We start from the raw sequence: 8,351 nt of genomic DNA on the forward strand, positions 1-8,351 counted from the left end.
AGCAATTAAGCATTGATATGGAGGCAATGAAAGATAAGTGCAGATATAGGCTGTGAACACCAAAACATGTCGAGGAAGCCAAAAAGCCATCTCAACAGAAAATTTTTCATGATGCAACAATTGGAGCTTTATAAGCATGAAGCCTGGAAGAAGCAACAAAATAGATAAGGCATTCATATTATGTGGTTGGTGAGTTTCGTGCTCAAATTAGCAATGGCACCCTTTTAGTAGAAATGAGTGAGTGTCCATGTGACACTAGTTTGGGAGAGATCAGCTATGAACATGAATCAAGATTGGAGACTTAGAAATCCAAGAGTAATAAAAATAATAATAATACAACTATTTGTTGATTGTGAATGTCGGAAGTAATTAATTTTCAATAAAGTTTTCACTTTTAGTGGATGCCAGATATCAATCATCAACAAGAAACACCTATAAATTAATTTTCTAAGACATGCCTTTTAGCATTTTAGGATAACGTTGTTGCTCATATTTGATCCGTATGAAGTAGGGCTGTGGAGGTTGTCGGGATCACAACTTGAACAGGCATTTAATCGAACACTTAAACTACAGGCAGCAGAAATCTAGCATATAGAGCAACAAACCATAGCACAGGTTTCTTACCCAAAGGTGAGGAAGGCAGATGGAGTTGTCCCCCCAGATCAACAAGAATCCCCAGCAAAGCAATCTTGCTTATCCTCTGTGTCCCCTTTCTGAAACCAACACAATTTGACATTCCAATTCCGTTTGTCTACTAGAGAGGGGACGGGCTGCAATGCCTAATGAGGAGCAAGAGAAGAGGAGGATGTGGGAACTCACCTGGGCTTCAGAGCCAAGGAGCATCAGCACCAGTGCAGCTGCCGTCACGAGTATAGCATGGAGGACAGACGAAACCATAAGCTGAGGAAGCCCAAGTACTGTGCAAATCCTAGGCATGTCCACCGGATGTCCTAAGAGCAGGCTCCTGGACCGGAACCAAAGGCAAATCATGAATAAAAATTGAGCGAATGCAATAAAAGCTTTTTCCAATTTCAGATGACACCTATCCTATTCGCATCACCGTGCTAGAAAAAAATGGATCCCCTTTCCGTACCTTCGTTCCACAGCATCGGTGGCCGCCGCCGCCTGCGCACGGGCCTTCATCAGTGCCACTAGCAGGCCGAAGGGGAGTACGAGCACAAGGGTGACCTCGGCTACATAGATGACCTTGTACGCCACGGTGACCACAGCGTGGCCCTCGCTGCAGGCGAGACGCCCAATTTCCTTGGCGGTCAGGCCCAAGAAGAAAAGCCACAAGCTTCCGAGGAACAAGCACATGATGGCGATTTAGGCGAGGTGAGTGCACGCCATGGTGTGCCTTGCTGGTGGCGGCGGTGAGGGATGCACCTGGGTGGCAGCGGCGGCGATGGCCATGGAGGTGGGGAAACCCTAGGTTCTCGAAGCTTCTCCTCTAGGGTTGGCTACTTGGCTGCCTTTGTGATGAAGAAAGGAGAAGGAAGGAAAACACAGGATGCAGGCCCACGGACGTGAATCCAGGTCGGGCGTACTGCCGGCGATGGCCCTACCGCGTGGGTGGCGCACGCTGTAACAACCCAAAAATCCATACACCAAAAATACCAACTACAAAATTTTTCTTAAAAACTCCCATGTGTTGATGAGTGTCATGTATAGAAACCCAACCTAAGAGATGCATTAGGTCTAACCCCAACCCAAGGCAACACATAAGCATGGCATGCCATTTGATAATCATGTTTATTTAAATACTGACAAATGAAACATAGCATACATTGTTAACTCACAAGGTGATTTGGATTTTCATTTGTTTTATGTAATGCCTAACAACTCCCTTAAAGAAATAAACCATAAAGTAATTATTACTCAAACCAAAGAATAAATGTTTAAAGAGAAAACTAATTCTATTTTTGTATAACAAAACTACACCTATTTTTGTTATACAAAATAGCTAAATAAAATTCCTAATATATAAAAGAGAATGCTGTGGGCCTCATATCTAAAAACTCCAATGAATAAGGTACACCAATTTTGAATTCAAATTCCAAATCAATTTGAATTTAAACAAAGGAGAAGAAAAATAAAACAGAAAAAGGAAAAGAAAAGAAGGAGGCCCATAGCTGGCTCGGCCTGCTCAGCCCGCCAGCGCGCAGCAACTGGCCAACCCAGTTTGCGCGCGCAGTAGCAGACCGGCCCAACTCGCGTGGCTAGCCCAGCAAGTAGCCCAGCGCGCTGCTCACGCCCGCGCGCCTCTACGCTCGCTTGCTGCCACTGCCCGCCGGGCCCCACCTGTCGGCTTTCCTGTTCATCTTCCTCGCGCCCACGCCTCAACCGCCCATGCGACCGGAGGCTGACAGCGTTGGTAGGAGCGGGCCAGGGGGTCACGCCCGGGGCATGGCCCTTGTTCCCCCTTGCGCCGCGCTCACGCAACCTAACGCCACCGTCGGATGCGTCGCGCGCCTTCCCACCGCACGATGCCGATCGCCATTGGAGGCATGAAGCTCGGCTATAAAAGACCCTGGAGCCTTAGCCTCTTCCTCAGCCACCGCCGCCGCTTGGTGGTCCAGCAGCCCACACCACACGGAGAGAAGAGGGCCAAGAAGGAGATTGGGAGAGGAGGAATGGAGCCACCCGCGTGCTGCCAAAGTTGTCGGAGCCGAAGACGACGCCGTCGTGGGTCGGCACTGCACTGCCTCCATCTTCACGGCCACGACCCTCCACTGCACCGCCATCCTTTCGCCTTCGACACCAATGGTGAGCCCTCGCTGCTGAGACCCCTCCTAGCCCTTGGACGCCATAGCAGAGCACGCGGATGTCGCGCTCCCAACGCCGCCGTCATGGCGCGGCCACCGCTTGCGCACCTGGCCGCCTCACCGGACTAGGACGCAGCCGTAGCACCACTAGGACGCCCGGAGGGTAGCCGCGTAGATCGAGACCCTGTTAGCCGACCACAGCGCCCCGGCCATGAGCACCGAATCTCAACCAGAGTTCCACCATGCACCATCACCGTGTGCGGACTCCGCCGCGCCCAAAGGTCACCGTCGTCACTTGTCCCGGTCGCCCGGTAGCAGCCCAAACAGGAATGGGCACCAAGACCCTTGGAGCAGCCCCTAGCTGCCCCACCGGCGAGCACCACCACGACCAAGCCGCCGACCGCCATGGCCAACACCCTGGAAAGCCCCGGCCGCCACCTAGACCCCACCATCGTGTTCACCATGGCCTGGGGAATCTTTTCCCTACATTAATTGAATGCCAGCGCCGCCATAGGATCACGCCGGTGAGCACACCACCGGCGGGAGCACGTCGAGGATGGAAACAGAGGGCTTCCCTCGCCGGCCGCATGTGCCTGCACTCGATGTATGTAGGCTAAGCCAAAAGGGAAGGTGGGTGGACTCGATCTACCGAAGACCAGCCAACGGTCCATGGACCGTGAACGTGAGTCCACCGTGAGCCACACGGCAAGGGCCGAACGGTGGACAAAGCCCATTGGAGGCCCTCGGCTACGACGTGGCAGTGCCACAGCACGCCACGTGTCCAAGCCGACCTGGCCCAAATCTAGCCCAGTCCAGGCCCACCAAAGCCCAGTCGAGGCCCAACCTAGTTGACCGTTGACCGATCAACGTTGACAGTTGACCTAGCCCCACATGTCAGTGACACAGGGACTCTGGACCCACTCGTCAGTGAATGACATCATGCTAACGTCATGACGACGTCAAGCGGGTCCCACCTATCAGTAACAACACGGTGACGTCATGCTGACGTCACGATGACGTCAGTTGCTGACGTCAGCAGCTCTGGCCCCACACGTCAGTGACCCTGACCCATTGACCGTTGACTCACCCGTTGACTTGATGTTGACTCTGATCGGACCCACAGGTCAGTGACCCAAGAGACCCTGGCCCCACCTGTCGGAACGATGACGTTGATGACGCCATGCCGACGTCAAGATGACGTCAGCAGGACCCCACTTGTCAGCTTAGAGCCAAGCCGATGATGTCATGCTGATGTCATGCTGACGTCAGCATGCCACGTGGACCAGTCACAGCGTGACACGTGTCACCCCAGGATTAATTCAGCATTTTTCCATTTTCAGAGATGACTTAAACTTTGGAAATTCATAACTAATTCATACGACCTCAGAAAAATACGAAACTAGGACCAAAATTCATCAAAAATTGAGCTTTACGCAATGAACCCATGTTTGAGTGCATTTGGCTCTTTTGAATTTTCATTGTTTCTTTGTGCTATTCTATAGACGTCGCTAACGCGACTATAATACGATCGTTGTAGAATCGGAGGAGAACCAGACGGATGAGAATCGTGAGTACCGTGAGGAGAACGGAGATGACTACATTGAAGGTGCCACATCCCACCCAATCTCGTAGCACCTATTATGCATGGCTAATATAGAACTGCTAATGCTTGACTTACTGTTATAATCATACAATGATAGGACTTGCATGGTAGTGTGCTTACTTGATGGCCTTTACCTTGACGCAACCTTACCCCCGCATACCCTGCTATTAGGCTAGACACACGCTTGCTGCTATATTTCATTACTTATACTTCTACTATGCTTATACTACATTAATGCGTGGTGGAAACTGGTGTTATCTGGACTATGGGGAGAGTGTTGCATGTGTGACTTGGGTGTGTGGAGGGTGAGGGATGTGTCGACCAAGTTGGAGTATATGATGAGCCTGGGGCAAGTCTTGCCATGGGGTGCTACCTTGGCATCCCTAGAAATGGATACCTGTGGTGGGTAAATGGTATATGAGGTGGTCCTGGGTGTGAACCTATGATGGGAGGAGCCCAGGATGGAGGTGCTGTGGTGGCACGATAAACAGAAACCCTGATGGCGACATTCTGGCTTGGTCATCCCTAAGGACTTACTAGTACTCAGACTCACCGGGAAGCCTTACGTACCACTCGCCCTATATGGTGCGGGACGGCCGGACTACTTGGTAGGATATTGCCACTACTGCTAGGTTGATAGCGGACAGTGTAAGGAGGTACGGGGCGAGGAGGATTTCCCCCACACCCTTCCGAGACTTCATGGAGACCTTGTGGAACCGGCTCATGACTCACAGTTTCAGCCACCCCAGACTAGACTTGGGGTGAACCAGGGCTGAATGGTAGAGTGGCATTATCCTAGGCTAGCAAGCGGCCGGAATCAGCCCAGTTGACGACGGTCAGCGAGGAAGGCGGATCTTGTGGTTATGTAAAACCTCTACAGAGTGTATGGTTGATCGATCGATACATATACCGACTTGTCGGCTATGGACCCTTCCTGGGTTTTGCTTAAACTAGATAGCGAGATGAGTCCTTCTCTTCTTCCCCCATGAGAGAGTGTCGGTCGTAGCCAGGGGCTACGGACCTTGAGACAGTGCTGAGAGGGAGTTGGCCTGTCGACTGAGCGATGGTATGGTGATGGTGTGGAGATGGTGGTATATCGATCCTAGGATCGAAACCTGGCTCTAGAAAGGGAATGGGGTGGAATGTGTGTGGGAATGGTGTTAAAACTTGACCAACTATTATTATATACTTGACATGCTAAAACATAGGAAACCCCAGCCTTATAGGTTCCTTTTGAATATATCCAACTTGCATCCAATTTCCACAAAGCAATGCTCATAGGGTGGGAGTGGCCAATACCAATCGTACTGATAAATTTTGGCACACAGGTTCTGCTGAGGAGTATAGCTCCGAGGAGTTTGACGGTTGAGGGGTTCGTTCCTACGCTTGAGTTTGGTGATCTTATCTTCAAGCTGTTCTGAATGAATGCTACTTTTGATTCCGCCAATGCGGCGATGTAATAAATTATGTAATTCCGCACTTTATGTACTCTGAGATTATCGTTGTATGGATGTGGTATTCGACTGTAATTTGGGTAATATGATCTACAACGGTCATAATACACTTCGACTCTATGGATTTCCCTTCGCGGAAATCAGGTTGTTTCAGTTGATATCAGAGCCATACTTGACCATAGAACGAAACCCTCAGAAATGGACGATAGAATAGGACGTGAATAGCCCTTCTTTCGGTTATATACCGACCCTGCATTTACTTTTATGCAAGGCTTATCTATTATTGACCCGCTAACACCTAATTCCTTAAAACATGCAGATGGCAATGAACGTCGATTGGCCACCTCTAGGACCGCTACCTCTGGACCACGCTAAGCTTACCTTCGACCTACGTGAGCTCGATGGTTTTGCACAGACCCTCTACCGAGTTCTCATCATGTTAGGAGTCCCCGACGAGCTTGTCATGGTCACCTGCACCAGGAAGCCAGCTCAAGAAGGAGGAATCGAAGGACCGATTATCACCTCAATCGAGTTCCCAGCTAGCACTACCTTACCTTCTGTCCCAGCTTTCACCAAGTTGACTATAGAGGACATAGTCGAGGAGGGACTGTAAGCTATCTCACACAAGGCACTTCGCAGAGTGATGAGGGACCACTACGAACACCTAAAGACGACAGAGTTCTGTCTACTTCCCCAGGCCCTTGACCTCAGCCTTACCCCTAGTGAGCAGAGTTTCGCAGCCGGTAGAGTTATCTTTGCCGAGGAGGACAGATGCCTTCACGTCTCAGCTATCCACCTACTAGAGCAGGACAGATACATGACCCAGCTGGAGTAGAGGAGACATCAGGACTAAGACCTTCTATGGGAGTACCAGGAGTGAGACTCGTAGGGAGCACAGGAGCGAGCTAGTCTACTTGAGACAGTTGCCAAGCTACCGGACGAGCTCAACCGTCATGAAGAAGTCCACAGAACCGAGGTCGTAGACTTACAGGACAAAGCCGCTGACCTAGGCAACAAGAACTGCTACCTCGACAGCAAGGTCTTAGAGTTGCAGAGAGAGTTGGACGACAAGAAGGCTGAGTTCAACCGCAGAGGAGACAGAGAAAGGTCCAAGGGGATTGATATGCTGAAAATCCAATCTCGGAATAAGACCATGACTCAGGATCTAGAGGAGTTCAGGAAGAAGGTCATTCGCAACTAGAGTCACCTGATCAAGGCACTCAGGCAGAACAAGTACCTATAGGACAAGTGTGAGAGGACATGGCAGGCTTGGCAAAACTCTGATAAGAAGCGCCTTAGGGAGATGAAGGGTATGTGGGATCAGCTACCCAAGGAGATTCATAGCAAGACGAAGCCTAGGATAGAGGAGTTTGAGTGAGCCCCGACTCGCCTCAACCTAGACGCCTGCCCTACCCTACCTAGAGCCAAGCCTACTAAGGAGCTCACCGAGGCCTTGAAGTGCGTGTCCCGACTTCACAAGTCTGACGAGGAGATCGAGATCGAGAACAGTCGTATCCCAGCTGCGGTGTACGAGTTAGAGTAGATGACCCTGCAAGGTCATGAGTCATGTCAGTGGCTTCCATAAGCTGTACCCCATGATGTACCCCTTATGAGATGTAATATGAGACACTATGCGTAGTACGATTCTCACAAGTCTTCAAGTGTAGCTACTGGAAATGATGCTATGTAATAAAACCCATGTAATGAATGTTTTGGATCTTATTGCATCTTATGGATCTTATTGCTTCTTTGTAATGAGTGTTGGATAGTATAAGTGTTTTTCTTTAAATCGTCAAAATCATGTAATCGTACTAAACTATAAGCACTTATGGCACAAACACTAAGATTCCTATGATCCGTGTTGCAGATGCCGAACCACCGATCTAATCGTCTAATGAACCGTGGACGTGCGCCCACCCCCGAACCAGTCGAACCAAATGGGGGGCGTGGTGGCAACAACCGTGGCCGTGGCTGCGGCCGTGGATGTGGAGGGATACCCTTCAACCTAGAGAATACCCTGCTGCCTGAGGAGAACATTCCGCCACCACCACCACCGAACTTGGCAGAAGTGATGGCACAACAGACTCAACTTCTTGCAGCTCTTGTTAACAGAGCAAACCGTCGCCAGGGAGGTCAGCAGAATGACTTCCAAAGGAAGCTGGAAGGATTTCTGAAGCTAAGGCCACCTACCTATGATGGCACCGACCCTGACCTGCTTGTAGCCGATGACTAGCTCAAGGAGACGGAGAAGAAGCTTGACCTCACTACTTTCACCGACGATGAGTGTGTTGGAGCTGCCACACACCAGCTCACAGGTGCAGCACGTGCCTGGTGGGACAGTTTCAGTGATTCCCATGAGGACCCTGCCAACATCTCATGGGATGAGTTCGCCAAAGCATTCACTGAGTATCACATTCCCAAGGGTATCATGGAGGCCAAAGCAGAGGAGTTCCGCAACATCAAGATGGGAAAGGACAGGGTGACTGAGTACACTACTCATTTCACCAACCTTATATGCTATGCACCTTC

Source organism: Miscanthus floridulus, chromosome 8 (genome assembly GCF_019320115.1).
Source record: "Miscanthus floridulus cultivar M001 chromosome 8, ASM1932011v1, whole genome shotgun sequence".
Classification (NCBI taxonomy): domain Eukaryota; kingdom Viridiplantae; phylum Streptophyta; class Magnoliopsida; order Poales; family Poaceae; genus Miscanthus; species Miscanthus floridulus.